We start from the raw sequence: 27,770 nt of genomic DNA on the forward strand, positions 1-27,770 counted from the left end.
CCTCCTCCTTCTGTGCTGTGACACCAAGACCCTCCTCCTTCTGTGCTGTGACACCAAGCCCCCTCCTCCTCCTGTGCTGTGACACCAAGCCCCTCCTCCTCCTGTGCTGTGACACCAAGCCCCTCCTCCTCCTGTGCTGTGACACCAAGCCCCTCCTCCTCCTGTGCTGTGACACCAAGCCCCTCCTCCTTCTGTGACACCAAGCCCCTCCTCCTCCTGTGCTGTGACACCAAGCCCCTCCTCCTCCTGTGCTGTGACACCAAGCCCCTCCTCCTGCTGTGCTGTGACACCAAGCCCCCTCCTCCTCCTGTGCACCTTCCCACTCTGAGACACCAAGCACAAGTTATATAATACCACTAGCAGCATCTTAACCAGACTGTTATACTAGCTGTCTAGTCTGTTATACTAGCTGTCTGGTCTGTTATACTAGCTGTCTAGTCTGTTATACTAGCTGTCTAGTCTGTTATACTAGCTGTCATACTAGCTGTCTGGTCTGTTATACTAGCCGTCTGGTCTGTTACACTAGCTGTCTAGTCTGTTATACTAGCCGTCTAGTCTGTTATATAATACCACTAGCAGCATCTTAACCAGTCTGTCATACTAGCTGTCTGGTCTGTTATACTAGCTGTCTGGTCTGTTATACTAGCTGTCTGGTCTGTTATACTAGCTGTCTGGTCTGTTATACTAGCAGTCTAGTCTGTTATACTAGCAGTCTAGTCTGTTATACTAGCAGTCTAGTCTGTTATACTAGCCGTCTAGTCTGTTACACTAGCCGTCTAGTCTGTTATACTAGCCGTCTAGTCTGTTACACTAGCCGTCTAGTCTGTTATACTAGCCGTCTAGTCTGTTATACTAGCCGTCTAGTCTGTTATACTAGCCGTCTAGTCTGTTACACTAGCCGTCTAGTCTGTCATACTAGCTGTCTGGTCTGTTATACTAGCCGTCTAGTCTGTTATATAATACCACTAGCAGCATCTTAACCAGTCTGTTATACTAGCTGTCTAGTCTGTTATACTAGCTGTCTAGTCTGTGATACTAGCTGTCTAGTCTGTGATACTAGCTGTCTAGTCTGTGATACTAGCTGTCTAGTCTGTTACACTAGCCGTCTAGTCTGTTACACTAGCCGTCTAGTCTGTTACACTAGCCGTCTAGTCTGTTACACTAGCCGTCTAGTCTGTTACACTAGCCGTCTAGTCTGTTACACTAGCCGTCTAGTCTGTTATACTAGCCGTCTAGTCTGTTATACTAGCCGTCTAGTCTGTTATACTAGCCGTCTAGTCTGTTATACTAGCCGTCTAGTCTGTTATACTAGCCGTCTAGTCTGTTATACTAGCTGTCTAGTCTGTTATACTAGCTGTCTAGTCTGTTATACTAGCGGTCTAGTCTGTCATACTAGCTGTCTAGTCTGTTACACTAGCTGTCTAGTCTGTGATACTAGCTGTCTAGTCTGTTATATAATACCACTAGCAGCATCTTAACCAGACTGTTATACTAGCTGTCTAGTCTGTTATACTAGCTGTCTAGTCTGTTATACTAGCTGTCTAGTCTGTTATATAATACCACTAGCAGCATCTTAACCAGACTGTTATACTAGCTGTCTAGTCTGTTATACTAGCTGTCAGGTCTGTTATACTAGCTGTCTAGTCTGTTATATAATACCACTAGCAGCATCTTAACCAGTCTGTTATACTAGCAGTCTAGTCCGTTATACTAGCCGTCTAGTCCGTTATACTAGCCGTCTAGTCCGTTATACTAGCCGTCTAGTCCGTTATACCAGCCGTCCAGTCCGTTATACCAGCCGTCTAGTCCGTTATACCAGCCGTCTAGTCCGTTATACTAGCCGTCTAGTCCGTTATACCAGCCGTCTAGTCCGTTATACTAGCCGTCTAGTCCGTTATACTAGCCGCTAGTCCGTTATACCAGTCTAGTCCGTTATACTAGCCGTCTAGTCCGTTATACTAGCCGTCTAGTCCGTTATACCAGCCGTCTAGTCCGTTATACTAGCCGTCTAGTCCGTTATACTAGCCGTCTAGTCCGTTATACCAGCCGTCTAGTCCGTTATACCAGCCGTCTAGTCCGTTATACAGCCGTCTAGTCCGTTATACTAGCCGTCTAGTCCGTTATACTAGCCGTCTAGTCCGTTATACTAGCCGTCTAGTCCGTTATACTCAGCCGTCTAGTCCGTTATACTAGCCGTCTAGTCCGTTATACTAGCCGTCTAGTCCGTTATACTAGCCGTCTAGTCCGTTATACTAGCCGTCTCCAGTCCGTTATACTAGCCGTCTAGTCCGTTATACCAGCCGTCCAGTCCGCTATACCAGCCGTCTAGTCCGTTATACCAGCCGTCCAGTCCGTTATACAGCCGTCTAGTCCGTTATACCAGCCGTCTAGTCCGTTATACTAGCCGTCTAGTCCGTTATACTAGCCGTCCCAGTCCGTTATACCAGCCGTCTAGTCCGTTATACTAGCCGTCTAGTCCGTTATACTAGCCGTCTAGTCCGTTATACTAGCCGTCTAGTCCGTTATACCAGCCGTCTAGTCCGTTATACTAGCCGTCTAGTCCGTTATACTCAGCCGTCTAGTCCGTTATACTAGCCGTCTAGTCTGTTATACTAGCCGTCTAGTCTGTTTCATATAAAACACAAGGAACTGACAACTCATTCTGAGAGATAAACATCTTATCCAGGTAGGCCCACTTGACTTCAACATCAAAAGGAAGTGACCAGACTGTTAAACAGTTGGAGACAGACAGGAAGTGATCAGACTGTTTAACAGTTGGAGACAGACAGGAGGGTGTATTCATAACAGTTCAACTGTTCTAGCTTGTTATTAACAAGCGAATAGATCCAGGTTGGCCAAACCTATTACGATATGCTGGCTACCCACAGGCACGTGGGCTTATGCTGCAGAGATCGTTGATGAGATCTGTGGTAATGGTCTGTAACGTCTGCTACCAGAAGTCAGTCATTATTAGTGGCTGTGCATTAGGCACACTTCTGCTTAGAATTATTTACTAAAAAAAAAAAAGGGTATTTTTCAGAGACGTCATTGATTTGGCTTTTAAGTCTTATTGCAGAAAAGCAGGTTAAACAATTTTTTTTATTAAATCATTAAATGATTAGTGGGTCTTGTGGAAAGCTTGTATTTAACCTAGGTTTAATTACACGAGCTCTGAATTCATTAGATTATTCCTGACTGTTTGAAATGCTGTGTGTGCATCTTTAAAATCACGCAACGACACTTAGATGTTTTTATTCAACAAGGCAAGTCAGATAAGAACAAATCCTTCATTACAATGACGGCCCACCCCGGTTAAACCCTAACCTGGGCCACGCTGGGCCAATTGTGCCCCGTCGTACGGAACTCTCAATCACGGCCAGTTGTGACACAGCCTGGAATCGAACCAGGGACTGTAGTGACGCCTCTAGTACTGAAATGCAGGGCCTTAGACGGCTGTGATAGTCTGGAATCGAACCAGGGACTGTGGTGACTCCTCTAGAACTGAGATGCAGGGCCTTAGACCGTTGTGATACAGTCTGGAATCGAACCAGGGACTGTAGTGACTCCTCTAGTACTGAGATGCAGGGCCTTAGACTGCTGTGATACAGCCTGGAATGGAACCAGGGTCTGTAGTGACTCCTCTACCACTGAGATGGAGGGCCTTAGACAGCTGTGATACAGTCTGGAATCGAACCAGGGACTGTAGTGACTCCTCTACCACAGAGACATGACGACCAGAGACATGACGACCAGAGACATGACGACCAGAGACATGACGACCAGAGACATGACGACCAGAGACATGACGACCAGAGACATGACGACCAGAGACATGACGACCAGAGACATGACGACCAGAGACATGACGACCAGAGACATGACGACCAGAGACATGACGACCAGAGACATGACGACCAGAGACATGACGACCAGAGACATGACGACCAGAGACATGACGACCAGAGACATGACGACCAGAGACATGACGACCAGAGACATGACGACCAGAGACATGACGACCAGAGACATGACGACCAGAGACATGACGACCAGAGACATGACGACCAGAGACATGACGACCAGAGACATGACGACCAGAGACATGACCTGGTCAGAAGTACTGTACTATACAGGGTGCAGGGAACAGGGTGCAGGGAACAGGGTGCAGCGAACAGGGTGCAGCGAACAGGGTGCAGCGAACAGGGTGCAGGGAACAAGGTGCAGGGAACAAGGTGCAGGGAACAAGGTGCAGGGAACAAGGTGCAGGGAACAAGGTGCAGGGAACAAGGTGCAGGGAACAAGGTGCAGGGAACAAGGTGCAGGGAACAAGGTGCAGGGAACAAGGTGCAGGGAACAAGGTGCAGGGAACAGGGTGCAGGGAACAGGGTGCAGGGAACAAGGTGCAGGGAACAGGGTGCAGGGAACAAGGTGCAGGGAACAGGGTGCAGGGAACAGGGTGCAGGGAACAAGGTGCAGGGAACAGGGTGCAGGGAACAAGGTGCAGGGAACAGGGTGCAGGGAACAGGGTGCAGGGAACAGGGTGCAGGGAACAGGGTGCAGGGAACAGGGTGCAGGGAACAAGGTGCAGGGAACAGGGTGCAGGGAACAGGGTGCAGGGAACAGGGTGCAGGGAACAAGGTGCAGGGAACAGGGTGCAGGGAACAGGGTGCAGGGAACAGGGAACAGGTGCAGGGAACAAGGTGCAGGGAACAAGGTGCAGGGAACAAGGTGCAGGAACAGGGTGCAGGGAACAAGTGCAGGGAACAAGGTGCAGGGAACAGGGTGCAGGGAACAGGGTGCAGGGAACAGGGTGCAGGGAACAGGGTGCAGGGAACAGGGTGCAGGGAACAGGGTGCAGGGAACAGGGTGCAGGAACAGGGTGCAGGGAACAGGGTGCAGGGAACAAGGTGCAGGGAACAGGGTGCAGGGAACAGGGTGCAGGGAACAGGGTGCAGGGAACAGGGTGCAGGGAACAAGGTGCAGGGAACAAGGTGCAGGGAACAAGGTGCAGGGAACAGGGTGCAGGGAACAGGGTGCAGGGAACAAGGTGCAGGGAACAGGGTGCAGGGAACAGGGTGCAGGAACAGGGTGCAGGGAACAGGGTGCAGGGAACAGGGTGCAGGGAACAGGGTGCAGGGAACAGGGTGCAGGGAACAGGGTGCAGGGAACAGGGTGCAGGGAACAGGGTGCAGGGAACAGGGTGCAGGGAACAGGGTGCAGGGAACAGGGTGCAGGGAACAGGGTGCAGGGAACAGGGTGCAGGGAACAAGGTGCAGGGAACAAGGCGCAGGGAACAAGGTGCAGGGAACAGGGTGCAGGGAACAAGGTGCCATTTCAGATGGAGACTCTTTGGCTCTGATTGGGAACTTCCTCTTACCTTTCATTCAAAATATCATTCAGGGTACTGAGGATCGTATCCAACTGTTTCACCAGGGCCTGGTGGGAGAGAGGGGGTGAGAGAGAGAAAAGGGGGAGGGCGAGAGAGAGAAAAGGGGGAGGGCGAGAGAGAGAAAAGGGGGAGGGCGGAGAGAGAAGGGGTAGGGCGAGAGAGAGAAGGGGTAGGGCGAGAGAGAGAGAAGGGGTAGGGCGAGAGAGAAAAGGGGTAGGGCGAGAGAGAGAGAAGGGGGAGGGCGTGAGAGAGAAGGGGTAGGGGCGAGAGAGAGAAAAGGGGTAGGGCGAGAGAGAGAGAAGGGGTAGGGGCGAGAGAGAGAAGGGGTAGGGCGAGAGAGAGAAGGGGTAGGGCGAGAGAGAGAAGGGGTAGGGCGAGAGAGAGAAGGGGGAGGGCGAGAGAGAGAAGGGGTAGGGCGAGAGAGAGAAGGGGTAGGGCGAGAGAGAGAAGGGGTAGGGCGAGAGAGAGAAGGGGTAGGGCGAGAGAGAGAAGGGGTAGGGCGAGAGAGAGAAAAGGGGTAGGGCGAGAGAGAAAAGGGGTAGGGCGAGAGAGAGAAGGGGAGGGCGAGAGAGAGAAGGGGTAGGGCGAGAGAGAGAAAAGGGGTAGGGCGAGAGAGAGAAGGGGTAGGGCGAGAGAGAGAAGGGGGAGGGCGAGAGAGAGAAGGGGTAGGGCGAGAGAGAGAAGGGGTAGGGCGAGAGAGAGAAGGGGTAGGGCGAGAGAGAGAGAAGGGGTAGGGCGAGAGAGAGAAGGGGTAGGGCGAGAGAGAGAGAAGGGGTAGGGCGAGAGAGAGAAGGGGTAGGGAGAGAGAGAGAGAAGGGGTAGGGCGAGAGAGAGAGAAGGGGTAGGGCGAGAGAGAGAGAAGGGGTAGGGCGAGAGAGAGAGAAGGGGTAGGGCGAGAGAGAGAAGGGGTAGGGCGAGAGAGAGAGAAGGGGTAGGGCGAGAGAGAGAAAGGGTAGGGCGAGAGAGAGAAGGGGTAGGGCGAGAGAGAGAAGGGGTAGGGCGAGAGAGAGAAGGGGTAGGGCGAGAGAGAGAAGGGGTAGGGAGAGAGAGAAAGGGGTAGGGCGAGAGAGAGAAGGGGTAGGGCGAGAGAGAGAAGGGGTAGGGCGAGAGAGAGAAGGGGTAGGGCGAGAGAGAGAAGGGGTAGGGCGAGAGAGAGAAGGGGAGGGCGAGAGAGAGAAGGGGGAGGGCGAGAGAGAGAAGGGGGAGGGCGAGAGAGAGAAGGGGAGGGCGAGCGAGAGAAGGGGAGGGCGAGCGAGAGAAGGGGTAGGGCGAGCGAGAGAAGGGGTAGGGCGAGCGAGAGAAGGGGTAGGGCGAGCGAGAGAAAGGGGAGGGCGAGAGAGAGAAGGGGGAGGGCGAGAGAGAGAAGGGGGAGGGCGAGAGAGAGAAGGGGAGGGCGAGAGAGAGAAGGGGGAGGGGAGAGAGAGAAGGGGGAGGGCGAGAGAGAGAAGGGGGAGGGCGAGAGAGAGGGGGAGGGCGAGAGAGAGAAGGGGTAGGGGCGAGCGAGAGAGAAGGGGGAGGGCGAGAGAGAGAAGGGGAGGGCGAGAGAGAGGAACACAATCAGTGTCAAACAGGAAGAGAACACAGTTCTACAGTGGAGCTGCACCACCACTACCCCCACTAAACACAGCCCCCCCCGGTCTAAACACAGCCAAGAGTAGTGCACTACCCGGGGCCCACAGTAGTGCACTACCCGGGGCCCACAGTAGTGCACTACCCGGGGCCCACAGTAGTGCACTACCCGGGGCCCACAGTAGTGCACTACCCGGGGCCCACAGTAGTGCACTACCCGGGGCCCACAGTAGTGCACTACCCGGGGGCCTACAGTAGTGCACTACTCTTTACTGGGGTCAATCGATTGATTGAATAACAGACAGATCAACCTCACCACTGATGTCATCAGAGTGAGTGATAAACTACCCAGATAGATAGATAGAGATAGATAGAGATAGATAGAGATAGATAGAGATAGATAGAGATAGATAGAGATAGATAGAGATAGATAGAGATAGATAGAGAGATAGATAGAGATAGATAGAGATAGATAGTTGAAGTTGGAAGTTCACATGAGCCAAATACATAAACTCAATATTTCACAATTCCTGACATTTATTCCTTGTAAAAATACCATGTCTTAGTTCAGTTAGGATCACCACTTCATTTTAAGAATGTGAAGTCAGAATAATAGTAGAGAGAATGATTTCAGATTTTATTTCATTCATCACATTCCCAGTGGGTCAGAAGTTTACATACACTCAATTAGCATTTGGTAGCTGTGCCTTTAAATTGTTTAACTTGGGTCAAACGTTTCGGGTAGCCTTCCAAAAGCTTCCCACAATAAGTTGGGTGAATTTTGTCCCATTCCTCCTGACAGAGCTGGTGTAACTGAGTCAGGTTTGTAGGCCTCCTTGCTCGCACACCCTTTTTCAGTTCTGCCCACAAATGTTCTATAGGATTGAGGTCAGGGCTTTGTGATGACCACTCCAATACCTTGACTTTGTTGTCCTTAAGCCGTTTTGCCACAATTTTGGAAGTATGCTTGGGGTCATTGTCCAGTTGGAAGACCCATTTGCGACAAAGCTTTAACTTCCTGACTGATGTCTTGAGATGTTGCTTCAGTATATCCACATCATTTTCCAGCCTCATGATTCCATCTATTTTGTGAAGTGCACCAGTCCCTCCTGTAGCAAAGCACCCCCACAACATGATGCTGCCACCCCCGTGCTTCACGGTTGGGATGGTGTTCTTCAGCTTGCAAGCCCCTCCCCCTTTTCCCTCCAAACATAACGATGGTCATTATGGCCAAACAGTTCTTTTTTTGTTTCATCAGACCAGAGGACATTTCTCCAAAAAGTACGATCTTTGTCCCCATGTGCAGTTGCAAACCGTAGTCTGGCTTTTTTATGGTGGTTTTGGAGCCGTGGCTTCTTCCTTGCTGAGCGGCCTTTAAGGTTATGTTGATATAGGACTCGTTTTACTGTGGATAGAGATACTTTTCTACCTGTTTCCTCCAGCATCTTCACCAGGTCCTTTGCTGCTGTTCTGGGATTGATTTGCACTTTTCGCACCAAAGTACGTTCATCTCTAGGAGACAGAACGCATCTCCTTCCTGAGCGGTATGACGGCTGCGTGGTCCCATGGTGTTTATACTTGCGTACTATTGTTTGTACAGATGAATGTGGTACCTTCAGGCGTTTGGAAATTGCTCCCAAGGATGAACCAGACTTGTGGAGGTCAACAATGTTTTTTCTGAGGTCTTGGCTGATTTCCTTTGATTTTCCCATGATGTCAAGCAAAGAGGCACTGAGTTTGAAGGTAGGCCTTGAAATACATCCACAGGTACACCTCCAATTGACTCAAATGATGTCAATTAGCCTATCAGAAGCTTCTAACGCCATGACATCATTTTCTGGAATTTTCCAAGCTGTTTAAAGGCAGTCAACTTAGTGTATGTAAACTTCTGACCCACTGGAATTGTGATAGTGAATTTTAAGTGAAATAATCTGTCTGTAAACAATTGTTGGAAAAATGACTTGTGTCATACACACAGTAGATGTCCTAACCGACTGGCCAAAACTATAGTTTAAGACATTTGTGGAGTGGTTGAAAAACAAGTTAATGGACTCCAACCTAAGTTTATGTAAACTTCCCACTTCAACTGTAGATATGATCGATGACCTCACCACTTTGTTGTCCGAGTGAGTGATGAACTCCCGGAGCTGTCTGACAGTGGCCAGCCGGCGGTCCCTGTCCTCCTCACGGGACACACGGCGCAGGAGGTTGGACAGGCGAGACTCATCAGAGTGAGACATCCCTCTGTCTGTAAGGGGGGACAGAGAGAGGGATGGAAAGAACAGGAAAAGAGGGAGAGAGGGTGGGATGTAAAGAGAGATAGAGAAAGAGATTGAAAGAGGGGAATGGAGAGATAAAATGGTGATAATAGAATTCAGCAATTTTGCCATTATATGTAAGAGAACCAAGTAGTGATTTCCAAACCCATCCTCAGAACCCCCAGACGCTCCAGGGATGTGATCTATTCCACAGCAACCGATTCAACTGGTCAACTAATCATCAAGACCTTGACTAGGTGAATCGGGTGTATTAAGATTGGGGAGAGGTCTGACGACAGCCCCCGGGGGGAGAGGTCTGACGACAGCCCCCGGGGGGAGAGGTCTGACGACAGCCCCCGGGGGGAGAGGTCTGACGACAGCCCCCGGGGGGAGAGGTCTGGCGACAGCCCCCGGGGGAAGAGGTCTGACGACAGCCCCCGGGGGGAGAGGTCTGGCGACAGCCCCCGGGGGAAGAGGTCTGACGACAGCCCCCGGCGGAAGAGGTCTGACGACAGCCCCCGGGGGAGAGGTCTGGCGACAGCAACTGGTGTAGACTGTATACTCACCGTGGGATTTCCTCATGTCCTTAGAAGCTAAAGCACGGTTTCCATGCTGCTGAAAAGTGGTCAAATCGGCGGTCGCATCGTTGATCCTCAACTCTTGCCCCAACGACTTCCAACCAAAAGTATCATCACTGAACCCTCCTGCAGCTTCATATCCTCCTGGAGGGGGTGGAGAGACAGAGAGAGAGGAGGAGGAGGAGGAGGGTGGAGAGAGAGGAGGAGGAGGGTGGAGAGAGAGGAGGAGGAGAGGGTGGAGACAGAGGAGGAGGAGAGGGTGGAGACAGAGGAGGAGGAGAGGGTGGAGAGAGAGGAGGAGAGGGTGGAGAGAGAGGAGGAGAGGAGGAGGAGAGGGTGGAGAGAGAGGAGGAGAGGGTGGAGAGAGAGGAGGAGAGGGTGGAGAGGGTGGAGGAGGAGGAGAGGGAGGAGGAGGAGAGGGAGGAGAGAGAGGAGGAGGAGGGTGGAGAGAGAGGAGGAGGAGGGTGGAGAGAGAGGAGGAGGAGAGGGTGGAGACAGAGGAGGAGGAGGAGAGGGTGGAGACAGAGGAGGAGGAGGAGAGGGTGGAGACAGAGGAGGAGGAGGAGAGGGTGGAGACAGAGGAGGAGGAGGAGAGGGTGGAGACAGAGGAGGAGGAGGAGAGGGTGGAGAGGGAGGAGGAGAGGGTGGAGAGGGAGGAGGAGAGGGTGGAGAGGGAGGAGGAGAGGGTGGAGAGGGAGGAGGAGAGGGTGGAGAGAGAGGAGGAGAGGGTGGAGAGAGAGGAGGAGAGGGTGGAGAGAGAGGAGGAGAGGGTGGAGAGAGAGGAGGAGAGGGTGGAGAGAGAGGAGGAGAGGGTGGAGAGAGAGGAGGAGAGGGTGGAGAGAGAGGAGGAGAGGGTGGAGAGAGAGGAGGAGAGGGTGGAGAGAGAGGAGGAGAGGGTGGAGAGAGAGGAGGAGAGGGTGGAGAGAGAGGAGGAGAGGGTGGAGAGAGAGGAGGAGAGGGTGGAGAGAGAGGAGGAGGAGGAGGAGGGTGGAGAGAGAGGAGGAGGAGGAGGGTGGAGAGAGAGGAGGAGGAGGAGGGTGGAGAGAGAGGAGGAGGAGGGTGGAGAGAGAGGAGGAGGAGGAGGGTGGAGAGAGAGGAGGAGGAGGGTGGAGAGAGAGGAGGAGGAGGGTGGAGAGAGAGGAGGAGGAGGGTGGAGAGAGAGGAGGAGGAGGGTGGAGAGAGAGGAGGAGGAGGGTGGAGAGAGAGGAGGAGGAGGGTGGAGAGAGAGGAGGAGGAGGGTGGAGAGAGAGGAGGAGGAGGGTGGAGAGAGAGGAGGAGGAGGGTGGAGAGAGAGGAGGAGGAGGGTGGAGAGAGAGGAGGAGGAGGGTGGAGAGAGAGGAGGAGGGTGGAGAGAGAGAGGAGGAGGGTGGAGACAGAGAGAGAGGAGGAGGGTGGAGACAGAGAGAGAGGAGGAGGGTGGAGACAGAGAGAGAGGAGGAGGAGGGTGGAGACAGAGAGAGGAGGAGGAGGAGAGGGTGGAGACAGAGAGAGAGGAGGAGGAGGAGAGGGTGGAGACAGAGAGAGGAGGAGGAGGAGAGGGTGGAGACAGAGAGAGAGGAGGAGGAGAGGGTGGAGACAGAGAGAGAGGAGGAGGAGAGGAGGAGAGGGTGGAGACAGAGAGAGAGGAGGAGGAGGAGAGGGTGGAGACAGAGAGAGAGGAGGAGGAGAGGAGGGAGACAGAGAGAGAGGAGGAGGAGAGGAGAGGGTGGAGACAGAGAGAGAGGAGGAGGGGAAACACATGACAGGGGAGAGAGGAGAGGAGGGGGTGGAGAGAGTGGAGGAGAGTGGAGGAGAGTGGAGGAGAGTGGAGGAGAGAGAGAGAGAGAGAGAGAAACACATGACAGGGGAGAGGAGGAGAGTGGAGCAGTTTAGCACAGATCCATACAGCTATCTGACTAAACTACACTCCCCCCTTAGCTAACACATAGGTGTCAGGAGAGCAGCAGATGGCTAATTAGCACAGGTGGTCAGGCTCGGACTTCCGCCAGTTTTCCATTAACAAGCGTTGTAATATGGAGATATGGCCGTGAGGGAACACTAACCCCAAGTAGCAGTAGTAGTATAGAGAGAATAGGGTGGCATTGGGTCCTGGTCGAAGGTAGGGCACTATGTAGGGAATAGGGTGCCATTATTGGGCCCTGGTCTAAAGTAGGGCACTACATAGGGAATAGGGTGCCCAGGGTCCTGGTCTAAAGTAGTGCACTACGTAGGGAATAGGGTGCCATTTGAGACACAGACTTCTCTAAACACGAGGGCAGATATCTGTGGGGGAACCCGGGGATTCACGGTGCTTTCCTTCTTCCAGATGCCCGGGACAGATACGACACTACAGAGACGAGAAGTCTCTTTCACTTTCACAGAAACATTAAGTCGACGTGAGTCTGAGGACCCAGGAAGGAAAGAGGGAGAGAAGCTGGATGACTCTAAAAGGCACCACGACCAGTTTAGAAGTCATTTACACAGAACGCACAGGGGTTGTCTACAGTTCAATGACATGATGACTACAGGTTCACCTCTGGACAATGTGACCACAACAATAAATACACTAATACAAATAGGGCCCTGGTCTAAAGCAGCGACCTGTATATCAAATCAAATGTGATTTATCACATGCGCCGAATACAACAAGTGTAGACCTCACAGTGAAATGCTTTACTGACAAGCCCTTAACCAACAGTGTAGACCTCACAGTGAAATGCTTTACTGACAAGCCCTTAACCAACAGTGTAGACCTCACAGTGAAATGCTTTACTGACAAGCCCTTAACCAACAGTGTAGACCTCACAGTGAAATGCTTTACTGACAAGCCCTTAACCAACAGTGTAGACCTCACAGTGAAATGCTGACTTACAAGCCCTTAACCAACAGTGTAGACCTCACAGTGAAATGCTTACTTACAAGCCCTTAACCAACAGTGTAGACCTCACAGTGAAATGCTGACTTACAAGCCCTTAACCAACAGTGTAGACCTCACAGTGAAATGCTTTACTGACAAGCCCTTAACCAACAGTGCAGTTCAAGAAGAGTTAAGAAATGAAATGATTTACCAAATAAACAAAAGTAAAAAAATAAATACAATAAACAACGAGGCTATATACAGGGGGTACCGGTACTGAGTCAGTGTGGAGGTTATATACAGGGGGTACCGGTACTGAGTCAGTGTGGAGGTTATATACAGGGGGTACCAGTACTGAGTCAGTGTGGAGGTTATATACAGGGGTACCGGTACTGAGTCAGTGTGGAGGTTATATACAGGGGGTACCAGTACTGAGTCAGTGTGGAGGTTATATACAGGGGTACCGGTACTGAGTCAGTGTGGAGGTTATATACAGGGGGTACCAGTACTGAGTCAGTGTGGAGGTTATATACAGGGGGTACCGGTACTGAGTCAGTGTGGAGGTTATATACAGGGGGTACCAGTACTGAGTCAATGTGGAGGTTATATACAGGGGGTACCGGTACTGAGTCAGTGTGGAGGCTATATACAGGGGTACCGGTACTGAGTCAGTGTGGAGGCTATATACAGGGGGTACCGGTACAGAGTCAGTGTGGAGGCTATATACAGGGGGTACCAGTACTGAGTCAATGTGGAGGTTATATACAGGGGGTACCGGTACTGAGTCAGTGTGGAGGCTATATACAGGGGGTACCGGTACAGAGTCAGTGTGGAGGTTATATACAGGGGTACCGGTACTGAGTCAGTGTGGAGGCTATATACAGGGGGCACCGGTACTGAGTCAGTGTGGAGGCTATATACAGGGGGTACCGGTACAGAGTCAGTGTGGAGGTTATATACAGGGGGTACCAGTACTGAGTCAGTGTGGAGGTTATATACAGGGGGTACCGGTACTGAGTCAATGTGGAGGTTATATACAGGGGGTACCGGTACTGAGTCAGTGTGGAGGTTATATACAGGGGTACCGGTACTGAGTCAGTGTGGAGGTTATATACATGTGGGGGGTACCGGTACTGAGTCAGTGTGGAGGTTATATACAGGGGGTACCAGTACTGAGTCAGTGTGGAGGTTATATACAGGGGGTACCAGTACTGAGTCAGTGTGGAGGTTATATACAGGGGTACCGGTACTGAGTCAGTGTGGAGGCTATATACAGGGGGTACCGGTACTGAGTCAATGTGGAGGTTATATACAGGGGGTACCGGTACTGAGTCAATGTGGAGGTTGTATACAGGGGGTACCGGTACTGAGTCAGTGTGGAGGTTATATACAGGGGTACCGGTACTGAGTCAATGTGGAGGTTGTATACAGGGGGTACCGGTACTGAGTCAGTGTGGAGGTTATATACAGGGGGTACCGGTACTGAGTCAATGTGGAGGTTGTATACAGGGGGTACCGGTACTGAGTCAATGTGGAGGTTATATACAGGGGGTACCGGTACTGAGTCAATGTGGAGGTTGTATACAGGGGGCACCGGTACTGAGTCAATGTGGAGGTTGTATACAGGGGGTACCGGTACTGAGTCAATGTGGAGGTTATATACAGGGGTACCGGTACTGAGTCAATGTGGAGGTTATATACAGGGGGTACCGGTACTGAGTCAGTGTGGAGGTTATATACAGGGGTACCGGTACTGAGTCAATGTGGAGGTTATATACAGGGGTACCGGTACTGAGTCAATGTGGAGGTTATATACAGGGGGTACCGGTACCGAGTCAGCGTGGAGGCTATGTACAGGGGGCACCGGTACCGAGTCAGCGTGGAGGTTATATACAGGGGGTACCAGTACTGAGTCAGTGTGGAGGCTATATACAGGGGGTACCGGTACTGAGTCAGTGTGGAGGCTATATACAGGGGTACCAGTACTGAGTCAGTGTGGAGGCTATATACAGGGGGTACCAGTACTGAGTCAGTGTGGAGGCTATATACAGGGGGTACCAGTACTGAGTCAGTGTGGAGGCTATATACAGGGGGTACCAGTACTGAGTCAGTGTGGAGGTTATATACAGGGGGTACCAGTACTGAGTCAGTGTGGAGGCTATATACAGGGGGTACCGGTACTGAGTCAGTGTGGAGGCTATATACAGGGGGTACCAGTACTGAGTCAGTGTGGAGGCTATATACAGGGGGTACCAGTACTGAGTCAGTGTGGAGGCTATATACAGGGGGTACCAGTACTGAGTCAGTGTGGAGGCTATATACATGGGGTACCAGTACTGAGTCAGCGTGCTGGGGTACAGGTCATTTATACATGTAGGTAGGGGTGAAGTGACTATGTAATACACATAGGGAATAGGGTGCCATTGGGCCCTGATCTAAAGTAGTACACTATATAGAGAATAGGGTGTAATTTCACACACAGCCTCTGTCAGGTGTGTCAGCGTTTACTGCTAACCTGACCCCATAACAACCCAAGCCTGGTCTCTGCTAACCTGACCCCATAACAACCCAAGCCTGGTCTCTGCTAACCTGACCCCATAACAACCCAAGCCTGGTCTCTGCTAACCGGGCTACTATATATAATACACAGCACCCCTGCCTGGGTCGGCAGGCCCGAACCAGGCTACTATATATAATACACAGCACCCCTGTCTAGGTCGGCAGGCCCGAACCAGGCTACTATATATAATACACAGCACCCCTGCCTGGGTCGGCAGGCCTGAACCAGGCTACTATATATAATACACAGCACCCCTGCCTGGGTCGGCAGGCCTGAACCAGGCTACTATAATACACAGCACCCCTGCCTGGGTCGGCAGGCCTGTTACGAATCCCCTTTTACTCTTTAGAGCGATGGGTAGCAGGTCTGCCTACAGTGAGACCCGCGTAACAGTCGTAGCTTAAATCACAACAGTCCCACCAACATGCTGCAGCCAACACCAGCCCACCCCAACATGCTGCAGCCAACACCAGCCCACCCCAACATGCTGCAGCCAACACCAGCCCACCCCAACATGCTGCAGCCAACACCAGCCCAAACCAACATGCTGCAGCCAACACCAGCCCACACCCCAACATGCTGCAGCCAACACCAGCCCACACCAACATGCTGCAGCCAACACCAGCCCACACCCCAACATGCTGCAGCCAACACCAGCCCACACCAACATGTTGCAGACAGGCAGTAGCACCCACCCCCACACCCAACATGTTGCAGACAGGCAGTAGCACCCAACCCCAGCCCACACCCTTCCCCAGCCCACACCCCAACATGCCCACACCAACTGCAGACAGGCGGTGTCACCCAACACCAGCCCACACCCACCCCCAGCCCACTCACACCCCAACATGCTGCAGACAGGCAGTAGCACCCATCCCCAGCCCACACCCTTCCCCAGCCCACACCCCACCATGCTGCAGACAGGCAGTAGCACCCATCCCCAGCCCACACCCACCCCCAGCCCAACATGCTGCAGACAGGCAGTAGCACCCATCCCCAGCCCACTCACACCCCAACATGCTGCAGACAGGCCGTAGCACCCATCCCCAGCCCACACCCACCCCCAGCCCACAGGCAGTAGCACCCATCCCCAGCCCACTCACACCCCAACATGCTGCAGACAGGCCGTAGCACCCACCCCCAGCCCACACCAACCCCACTCACACCCCAACATGCTGCAGACAGGCCGTAGCACCCACCCCAACATGCTGCAGACAGGCAGTAGCACCCACCCCAACATGCTGCAGACAGGCAGTAGCACCCAACACCAGCCCACACCCACATGCTGCAGACAGGCAGTAGCACCCAACACCAGCCCACACCCACCCCAACATGTTGCAGACAGTAGATAGTAACACCCACCCCCTTCGTCCAGTGTGTCTGCGGTGTCTGGGAAGGCATCATTCTGTAGGAGAGGTGGGGAGACAGGCCGGTCCGAGGTTGCTACTCCCACTGCTGTTGGGTCGTATACAGCTGCTGCAGCTGGACCCAGGTCTCTGGTGGCGATGCACTTCACACCGTCCTGGCTAGCTGCTGACACGCTGTCGCCTCTGAAGCCGGCGGACAGAGGAGCAGACACAGGGGGGCAAGACACAAACACACAGTCAGTGAAATCCCCCAGGGAAGACAGTCAGGGCAACTTGTACTTGATCGATGCTAAACGACTGTGGTTCATCATTTTTTACATTTTATTTAACTAGGCAAATCAGTTTAGAACAAATTCTTATTTACAACGACGGCCTACCGGGGAACAGTGGGTTAACTGCCTTGTTTAGGGGCAGAAGGCCAGGTTTTTACATTGTCAGCTTGGGGATTCGATCCAGCAACCTTTCCACCCAATCATAACTTATATGGATACACTCCCCACAGTTTGACAATCTCACCCCAATCTGGTTTACAAGTCTAGGATTTAACAACTGGATACTGGATACATGGATTGAGAAATGATTCTAGCTCATTTACAGCTCGGTAGAATAGTTTCTATAAGACTATGAGCAATTGTCTGAACAGAACCGTCAAATGGAGGGAGGTGGAGGTCTCAACTGAAGGAATGTTTTAGCACCACCTCCCTCTCTTTGATCAGGAACTGATTAACTTGCATAATGCACTTTATTGATGTCCCTGTGCAATTCAAACCGCTGACAGCATTGCTAAATCGCTTTCGTTTACTGGTCAAGGGTGGTACCGCGCAAAACTAGTAAAGCTAGCAGGTTAGCAATCAGTTAGCAAGCGTTAAAAACCCCAGCAGCTAGTTAGTCAGCGCTCTTCTGCCTGGTTAACTGTTTGAGCGATAACTAGGTAGCCAATATCAACTGTCAAGCCGAGGTTATCTAGCTCATCATTGTTGACTGATGGCCAACCGTTAGGAAGCCAACCGTTAGGAAGCCAACCGTGAGGAAGCCAACCGTTAGGAGGAAGCCAACCGTTAGGAAGCCAACCGTGAGGAAGCCAACCGTAAGGAAGCCAACCGTTAGGAAGCCAACCGTAAGGAAGCCAACCGTTAGAAGGAAGCCAACCGTTAGAAGGAAGCCAACCGTTAGAAAGCCAACCGTTTGAAAGCCAACCGTTAGAAAGCCAACCGTTTCCACACTTTACGTTACTATTTGATGTCAAATCACACTTTACTGTTCCCGGATCCCGAGTTAGTTATCTAAAACACAACCAACCAACGACTGGTATTGTAGCTATCTATCTAACAAGCTCTGGGGACAAAAAGGTGAAGAAAGTTACCACCTAGCTGACGAACACTAGCCGTAGTTAGCTGCTAGTTAGTTAGCTAACATCATATGCTGCCACGATGTGCGCTTTTGAGTTAACTGACGTTAAACTAGCTGGCTACCAAGTGAAGTTTAAACATGTCATCTCAGTGACAATGAATATTGGCTAATAAATAGTAATAAACAACTAGCAATAGCTAGCTAACACCACTTCCACTGTTACCGAAATAGCTTCCAATCATTGGCTTCTCTTACCAGGTTAGCTAGCTAGCCATGTATACCTAAACACGAGGAAAGCATAGCAATGCGGCAGGTTGTTTTGAGCCGGAATAAAATGCGGAAAATGTTGGTTAGCCTTGATAGCTAGTTTGGATAACGTTATCAAGCGTTGAGCGTTAGCTTACTTGTTTGCTGGCTAACTACTGTTATCAAGCCATTTCCCTAAGGTGTGGGAACCAAAGTGTCTTGAGTAGCTAAATGAGGTTAGGCCCAGCGGATCCCCGTTCTCTTTTAGACCGTCTCCCCCCGTGGCGCGATACCAACCTGGGCTGCCAATCATTCCAGTTTCGCTGCAGTTTGTGGGCGCTGCTAAGCCGAAACCCAAGGGCTTTACGGCTCATTACCTTTGCGAGAACAGCATGACCTGCTCTCAACGGGATTAAATTCCGTGAACAAACTCGCTATCTGTTTATTTGATGTCCATTTATGGACCCTCTACTGCTATCGGTGTGCGTTATGTTTTGTGTCGGGTCCGGCCTCCTTTCTTTTTTGTCTCCCACTCCTTCTTCTATTCTTGATGAAAGAGCCACTGGCCCCTTCTCTTTCTAACAGCGCCATCTGCCGGACATTATAGCGACCATAGCAAGGAGCTGTGACTGCAACAGAACAGGTTTGATCAAATAACGCAGAGATTTACCTAGCTAACTTCACTGACCCTAAAAAAAAAAAAACATACAAAATATATAAACCGATGTTTACGGTTCTCTTCTTCTTCTCAATCTCCTCTTGTTGTTTGTTTTTGCACATCACTTGGAATATGCGTTGCTAAGCGACAGCATCAGGAGCAGGGGTGAGGAGAGAGAGCATGCATGCAGCAACAGAGGATGCAAGGTAAAGATGAGCAGGATTCAAAGTATTATGGTGTGTGTAGTAGTGCAAACTTCAATGGGTTTTTTTCTCCATAAAATGTTCATATAGCACAAATAAAACACACACACACACACACACACACAAACAGCGATGTCTTACTATATACCAACAATTGATTCCCATTCACACACACACACACACACATACACACACACACACACACACACACACACACACACACACACACACACACACACACACACACACACACACACAGCGATGTCTTACTATATACCAACAATTGATTCCCATTCACACACACATACACATGTGTACACCTATTTTTCCTGAAATATGAACTGTAAGCTGTAACAGCTGACAAATGAACAACAGGGTAGGACAAAACCCCTCCCTCTACTGTAGAGAAGCTACATAATTGTCTCTTCTGTAGATGTTATAACCATGTATTGCTACCACTGTGTCTTCAAAGGAATGATGTGAGTTCAGATATTATTTTATTAATGTTCACTTTTAATAGCAAGTTATCAAATTTCATGAACCTTGTTTCTTAGGCTACGTGTGTTGATGTGGCCTATTTTACCTTGCGACATGGGGCCGTGCATTATCATGCTGAAACAGGAGGTGATGGCGGCGGATGAATGGCACGAAAATGGACCTAGGATCTCTGTGCATTCAATTTGCCAACGATAAAATGCAAAGTGTTCGTTGCCCGTAGCTTATGCCTCCCCATACCATAACCCCACCGACACCATGGAGAACTCCGTTCACAACGTTGACATACACACTGTCTGCCATCTGCCCCGTACAGCTGAAACTGGGATTCATCCGTACAGAGCACATTTCTCCGGCGTGCCCACTGAAGTCGATTACAACGGCCCAGGTGGCTGGTAAAATTGTATAATTCAGTTCATACATTTGAATATAAAAATGGATTTTATCAAACAAAACTATGCTACATTTTTATCTCTGGGACCCTCAGGATGACAAATCAGAGCCAGATTATTGACTGCAAGTACACAATTTACCTTCAGAGGTGAATGTATCGAACCAGTTGTCGTGATACAAGTTGTTATGTTGTTGTGCCCTCTCCTAAACAATAGCATGGCATTTTTTTCACTGCAATAGCTACTGTAAATTGAACAGCGCATTTAGATTAACAATCATTTAAGCTTTCTGCCAATATCAGATATGTCTATGTCCTGGGAAATGTTCTTGTTACTTACAACCTCATGCTAATCACATTAGCGCACGTTAGTTCAACCGTCCCGCGGGGGGGACCCACGGATCCTGTAGAGGTTTTAACAGCCAATGACTCACACTACTCCTACTAGGGCAAACCGTCTCAATGCTAACAGGATAACTCAGGTTGATAGGCGCATGATACTGCTGGTAATAGCATTCAGGGGAGTTATAGAAACATCAATTAGGTTACCTTTTTCACTATCAAACGCTCCCTAAAACACTTCAGCGAGCAGGCCTTTCTAATCGACCTGGCCCCGGTATCCTGGAAGGATATTGACCTCATCCCGTCAGTAGAGGATGCCTGTAGCCTCCAACCTCTCTCATTCTATTGGAGAGTGGCTCCACACAGCCGTGAAGACTGCCTGGGTCCTAAATGAATAGCGGTCAGGCAGTCTTCATGGGCGTGTGGAGCCACAATCCAATAGGATGAAGGAGATTGGAGGCTACAGGGAGCAGGGGACACATTAGTTCATGAACAGATCATTAGTGCACATAGTAGCAAAATGTTTTGGCAACTGAAAGTGTTATTGCAACGGAAACAAGAGTTTCTTATTGGACAGATTCAGGTAGGTGGTCCCCCTTTTCTGTCTGTTTTGGTGTCTAGTCAACAGGAGCCTGACGATGATGTGCGATCACAGTATCCCACAAGATGGCAGCACAGAGCAGAAGTGGAGTTTGAACTAAGCATATACGAATAACGAATAATGTATTCAAACCCACATATTCAAACTTCTGCAACAGCTCTCCTCACTATATAATAACAGATGATTAGTCATTACAAATGACTAATCATTTGTAAATACTTCCGGCGCCGACAGAGATGGCCGCCTCGCTTCGCGTTCCTAGGAAACTATGCAGTTTTTGTTTTTTACGTGTTATTTCTTACACTAGTACCCCAGGTCATCTTAGGTTTCTTTACATACAGCCGACAAGAACTACTGAATATAAGATCAGCGTCAACTCACCATCAGTACGACCAAGAATATGTTTTTCGCGACGCGGATCCTGTGTTCTGCCTTACAACCAGTGTAACCGAGTGGATCACATGCAGCGACCAAAAAAAAAAAAAACGACTCAGAAAAAGAGGGAAACGAAGCGGTCTTCTGGTCAGACTCCGGAGACGGGCACATTGTGCACCACTCCCTAGCATTCTTCTTGCCAATGTCCAGTCTCTTGACAACAAGGTTGATGAAATCCGAGCAAGGGTAGCATTCCAGAGGGACATCAGAGACTGTAACGTTCTCTGCTTCACGGAAACATGGCTAACTGGAGAGACGCAATCCGAAGCGGTGCAGCCAGCGGGTTTCTCCACGCATCGCGCCGACAGAAACAAACATCTTTCTGGTAAGAAGAGGGGCGGGGGCGTATGTCTTATGGCCAACGTGACATGGTGTGATGAAAGAAACATACAGGAACTCAAATCCTTCTGTTCACCTGATTTAGAATTCCTCACAATCAAATGTAGACCGCATTATCTACCAAGAGAATTCTCTTCGATTATAATCACAGCCGTATATATCCCCCAAGCAGACACATCGATGGCTCTGAACGAACTTTATTTAACTCTCTGCAAACTGGAAACGATTTATCCGGAGGCTGCATTCATTGTAGCTGGGGATTTTAACAAGGCTAATCTGAAAACAAGACTCCCTAAATTTTATCAGCATATCGATTGCGCAACCAGGGGTGGAAAGACCCTGGATCATTGTTACTCTAACTTCCGCGACGCATATAAGGCCCTGCCCCGCCCCCTTTCGGAAAAGCTGACCACGACTCCATTTTGTTGATCCCTGCCTACAGACAGAAACTAAAACAAGAAGCTCCCACGCTGAGGTCTGTCCAACGCTGGTCCGACCAAGCTGACTCCACACTCCAAGACTGCTTCCATCACGTGGACTGGGAGATGTTTCGTATTGCGTCAGACAACAACATTGACGAATACGCTGATACGGTGTGCGAGTTCATTAGAACGTGCGTTGAAGATGTCGTTCCCATAGCAACGATTAAAACATTCCCTAACCAGAAACCGTGGATTGATGGCAGCATTCGTGTGAAACTGAAGGCACGAACCACTGCTTTTAATCAGGGCAAGGTGTCTGGTAACATGGCTGAATACAAACAGTGCAGCTATTCCCTCCGCAAGGCTATCAAACAAGCTAAGCGCCAGTACAGAGACAAAGTAGAATCTCAATTCAACGGCTCAGACACAAGAGGTATGTGGCAGGGTCTACAGTCAATCACGGACTACAGGAAGAAACCCAGCCCAGTCACGGACCAGGATGTCTTGCTCCCAGGCAGACTAAATAACTTTTTGCCCGCTTTGAGGACAATACAGTGCCACTGACACGGCCTGCAACGGAAACATGCGGTCTCTCCTTCACTGCAGCCGAAGTGAGTAAGTCATTTAAACGTGTTAACCCTCGCAAGGCTGCAGGCCCAGACGGCATCCCCAGCCGCGCCCTCAGAGCATGCGCAGACCAGCTGGCCGGTGTGTTTACGGACATATTCAATCAATCCCTATATCAGTCTGCTGTTCCCACATGCTTCAAGAGGGCCACCATTGTTCCTGTTCCCAAGAAAGCTAAGGTAACTGAGCTAAACGACTACCGCCCGTCATCATGAAGCACTCACATCCGATGCATCACTGCACACTGCCCTAACCCATCTGGACAAGAGGAATACCTATGTGAGAATGCTGTTCCCCAGGCATTCAACACCATAGGTGAGGGTAGGCAACTGGGTAACATCTAGGCAACAACATCTCCCCGCTGATCCTCAACACTGGGGCCCCACAAGGGTGCGTTCTGAGCCCTCTCCTGTACTCCCTGTTCACCCACGACTGCGTGGCCATGCACGCCTCCAACTCAATCATCAAGTTTGCGGACGACACAACAGTGGTAGGCTTGATTACCAACAACGACGAGACGGCCTACAGGGAGGAGGTGAGGGCCCTCGGAGTGTGGTGTCAGGAAAATAACCTCACACTCAACGTCAACAAAACTAAGGAGATGATTGTGGACTTCAGGAAACAGCAGAGGGAACACCCCCATCCACATCGATGGAACAGTAGTGGAGAGGGTAGCAAGTTTTAAGTTCCTCGGCATACACATCACAGACAAACTGAATTGGTCCACTCACACAGACAGCATCGTGAGGAAGGCGCAGCAGCGCCTCTTCAACCTCAGGAGGCTGAAGAAATTCGGCTTGTCACCAAAAGCACTCACAAACTTCTACAGATGCACAATCGAGAGCATCCTGGCGGGCTGTATCACCGCCTGGTATGGCAACTGCACCGCCCTCAACCGTAAGGCTCTCCAGAGGGTAGTGAGGTCTGCACAACGCATCACCGGGGGCAAACTACCTGCCCTCCAGGACACCTACACCACCCGATGCTACAGGAAGGCCATAAAGATCATCAAGGACATCAACCACCCGAGCCACTGCCTGTTCACCCCGCTGCCATCCAGAAGGCGAGGTCAGTACAGGTGCATCAAAGCTGGGACCGAGAGACTGAAAAACAGCTTCTATCTCAAGGCCATCAGACTGTTAAACAGCCACCACTAACATTGAGTGGCTACTGCCAACACACTGTCAATGACACTGACTCTACTCCAGCCACTTTAATCATGGGAATCGATGGGAAATGATGTAAATATATCACTAGCCACTTTAAACAATGCTACCTTATATAATGTTACTTACCCTACATTGTTCATCTCATATGCATACGTTGATACTGTACTCTATATCATCGACTGCATCCTTATGTAATACATGTATCACTAGCCACTTTAACTATGCCACTTGGTTTACATACTTATCTCATATGTATATACTGTACTCGATATCATCTACTGTATCTTGCCTATGCTGCTCTGTACCATCACTCATTCATATATCCTTATGTACATATTCTTTATCCCCTTACACTGTGTATGACAGTAGTTTTTTTTGGAATTGTTAGTTAGATTACTTGCTCGTTATTACTGCATTGTCGGAACTAGAAGCACAAGCATTTCGCTACACTCGCATTAACATCTGCTAACCATGTGTATGTGACAAATAAAATTTGATTTGATTTGATTTGATTTACAGCTCTCCTCACTATATAATAACAGATGATTAGTCATTACAGCTCTCCTCACTATATAATAACAGATGATTAGTCATTACAGCTCTCCTCACTATATAATAACAGATGATTAGTCATTACAGCTCTCCTCACTATATAATAACAGATGATTAGTCATTACAGCTCTCCTCACTATATAATAACAGATGATTAGTCATTACAGCTCTCCTCACTATATAATAACAGATGATTAGTCATTACAGCTCTCCTCACTATATAATAACAGATGATTAGTCATTACAGCTCTCCTCACTATATAATAACAGATGATTAGTCATTACAGCTCTCCTCACTATATAATAACAGATGATTAGTCATTACAGCTCTCCTCACTATATAATAACAGATGATTAGTCATTACAGCTCTCCTCACTATATAATAACAGATGATTAGTCATTACAGCTCTCCTCACTATATAATAACAGATGATTAGTCATTACAGCTCTCCTCACTATATAATAACAGAAAATGATGATGGTCATTACAGCTCTCCTCACTATATAATAACAGATGGTTACAGCTCTTTATATAATAACAGATGATTAGTCATTACAGCTCTCCTCACTATATAATAAGAAAATGATGAGGTCTGTGTGGTTGTTTTTGTTTAACTGTCCCCCCTCTCTCTCTCTCTCTCTCTCTCTCTCTCTCTCTCTCCCCCTCTCTCTCTCTCCCCCCCTCTCTCTCTCTCTCTCTCTCTCTCTCTCTCTCTCTCTCTCTCTCAATTCAATTCAATTCAAGGGCTTTATTGGCATGGGAAACATGTGTTAACATTGCCAAAGCAAGTGAGGTAGAAATATATAAAGTGAGTATATAAAGTGAAATAAACAATAAAGATTAACAGTAAACATTACACATACAGAAGTTTCAAAACAATAAAGACATTACATATGTCATATTATATATATACAGTGTTTTAACAATTTACAAATGGTAAAGGACACAAGATAAAATAAATAAGCATAAATATGGGTTGTATTTACAATGGTGTTTGTTCTTCACTGGTTGCCCTTTTCTCGTGGCAACAGGTCACAAATCTTGCTACTGTGATGGCACACTGTGGAATTTCACCCAGTAGATATGGGAGTTTTTCAAAATTGGATTTGTTTTCGAATTCTTTGTGGATCTGTGTAATCTGAGGGAAATATGTCTCTCTAATATGGTCATACATTGGGCAGGAGGTTAGGAAGTGCAGCTCAGTTTCCACCTCATTTTGTGGGCAGTGAGCACATAGCCTGTCTTCTCTTGAGAGCCATGTCTGCCTACGGCGGCCTTTCTCAATAGCAAGGCTATGCTCACTGAGTCTGTACATAGTCAAAGCTTTCCTTAATTTTGGGTCAGTCACAGTGGTCAGGTATTCTGCCGCTGTGTACTCTCTGTGTAGGGCCAAATAGCATTCTAGTTTGCTCTGTTTTTTGTTAATTCTTTCCAATGTGTCAAGTAATTATCTTTTTGTTTTCTCATGATTTGGTTGGGTCTAATTGTGCTGCTGTCCTGGGGCTCTGTAGGGTGTGTTTGTGTTTGTGAACAGAGCCCCAGGACCAGCTTGCTTAGGGACTCTTCTCCAGGTTCGTCTCTCTGTAGGTGATGGCTTTGTTATGGAAGGTTTGTGAATCGCTTCCTTTTAGGTGGTTGTAGAATTTAACGGCTCTTTTCTGGATTTTGATAATTAGTGGGTATCAGCCTAATTCTGCTCTGCATGCATTATTTGGTGTTCTACGTTGTACACGGAGGATATTTTTGCAGAATTCTGAGTGCAGAGTCTCAATTTGGTGTTTGTCCCATTTTGTGAAGTCTTGGTTGGTGAGCGGACCCCAGACCTCACAACCATAAAGGGCAATGGGCTCTATGACTGATTCAAGTATTTTTAGCCAGATCCTAATTGGTATGTTGAAATTTATGTTCCTTTTGATGGCATAGAATGCCCTTCTTGCCTTGTCTCTCAGATCGTTCACAGCTTTGTGGAAGTTACCTGTGGCGCTGATGTTTAGGCCAAGGTATGTATAGTTTTTTGTGTGCTCTAGGGCAACAGTGTCTAGATGGAATTTGTATTTGTGGTCCTGGTGACTGGACCTTTTTGGAACACCATTATTTTGGTCTTACTGAGATTTACTGTTAGAGCCCAGGTCTGACAGAATCTGTGCATTAGATCTAGGTGCTGCTGTAGGCCCTCCTTGGTTGGTGACAGAAGCACCAGATCATCAGCAAACAGCAGACATTTGACTTCGGATTCTAGTAGGGTGAGGCCGGGTGCTGCAGACTGAGCCTGCCTGACCACTCTGCCTGACCCTGTATCCCCCCCTGACCACTCTGCCTGACCCTGTACCCCCCCCCCCCCACCCTGACCACTCTGCCTGTCATCCTGTACCTTTGCTCCACTTCTGGATTATCGACCCCCTGCCTGCCTAGACCTGCCGTTTGCCTGCCCCTGTTGTTACTATAAACATTGTTACATCACACAGTCTGCACCTGGGTCTTACCTTGATTCCTGATAGTTTCTAACTGGCCATGACTGAGCCAGCAGACTAGGACCAGCTCTGCAACGCCATCTCCTCCCAAGGACCCACCATTGGTAGGCACGAGGAGTTGCTTTGCGGTCTGATGGAAGGGTTCCAGGCCGTGTCCATACGTCACAACCTAGCCTTGGACGCAATGCGGGAGCAATTCCGTGGGTTGCCTACAGGGCAAACTACCACGACGGTAATCTCCCATCCCCTCAGTAACCCGGCTGGTAGCGGCTCCGTCACCCCAGTTTCCCGAGAACCCCGCTTACCTCCGCCGGAGCGATACGATGGAGATTCCAGAACCTGCCGGGCCTTTCTCTTGCAGTGCTCCCTCGTTTTCGAGCGGCAGCCTTCTTCGTTCCCCTCGGACCGCTTGAAGATAGTGTACATTATTACGCTGATGTCCGGGAGGACACTCGCCTGGGCCACGGCGGTGTGGGGGCAACAGTCCACCGTCTGCCTCAGTCTGGAGGTATTCGTGGTGGAGATGAGAAGGTTTCGAGGCTCTGGTGTCTGGGAGAGAGGCTGCCCGGAAGTTCTCCACCTTCAGCAGGACTCCCTCAGTGTGGTAGACTATGAACCTGGAAGTTACTCCACCTTCAGCAGGACTCCCTCATTGTGGGAGACTATGAACCCGGAAGTTACTCCACCTTCAGCAGGACTCCCTCATTGTGGTAGACTATGAACCCGGAAGTTATTCCACCTTCAGCAGGACTCCCTCAGTGTGGTAGACTATGAACCTGGAAGTTGCTTCAGCAGGACTCCCTCAGTGTGGTAGACTATGAACCTGGAAGTTACTCCACCTTCAGCAGGACTCCCTCAGTGTGGTAGACTATGAACCCGGAAGTTACTCCACCTTCAGCAGGACTCCCTC

At 49.7% G+C, this 27,770-nt stretch overlaps 1 pseudogene; it reads right to left on the minus strand.

Annotated features, from left to right (window-relative positions):
* The window catches only part of LOC121844529, a 35,443-nt pseudogene extending 16,750 nt beyond the window's left edge, over positions 1–18,693 (minus strand).
* Positions 18,694–27,770: the final 9,077 nt, after the last annotated feature.

The sequence above is a fragment of the Oncorhynchus tshawytscha genome, unplaced genomic scaffold, assembly GCF_018296145.1.
Source record: "Oncorhynchus tshawytscha isolate Ot180627B unplaced genomic scaffold, Otsh_v2.0 Un_contig_1722_pilon_pilon, whole genome shotgun sequence".
NCBI lineage: Eukaryota > Metazoa > Chordata > Actinopteri > Salmoniformes > Salmonidae > Oncorhynchus > Oncorhynchus tshawytscha.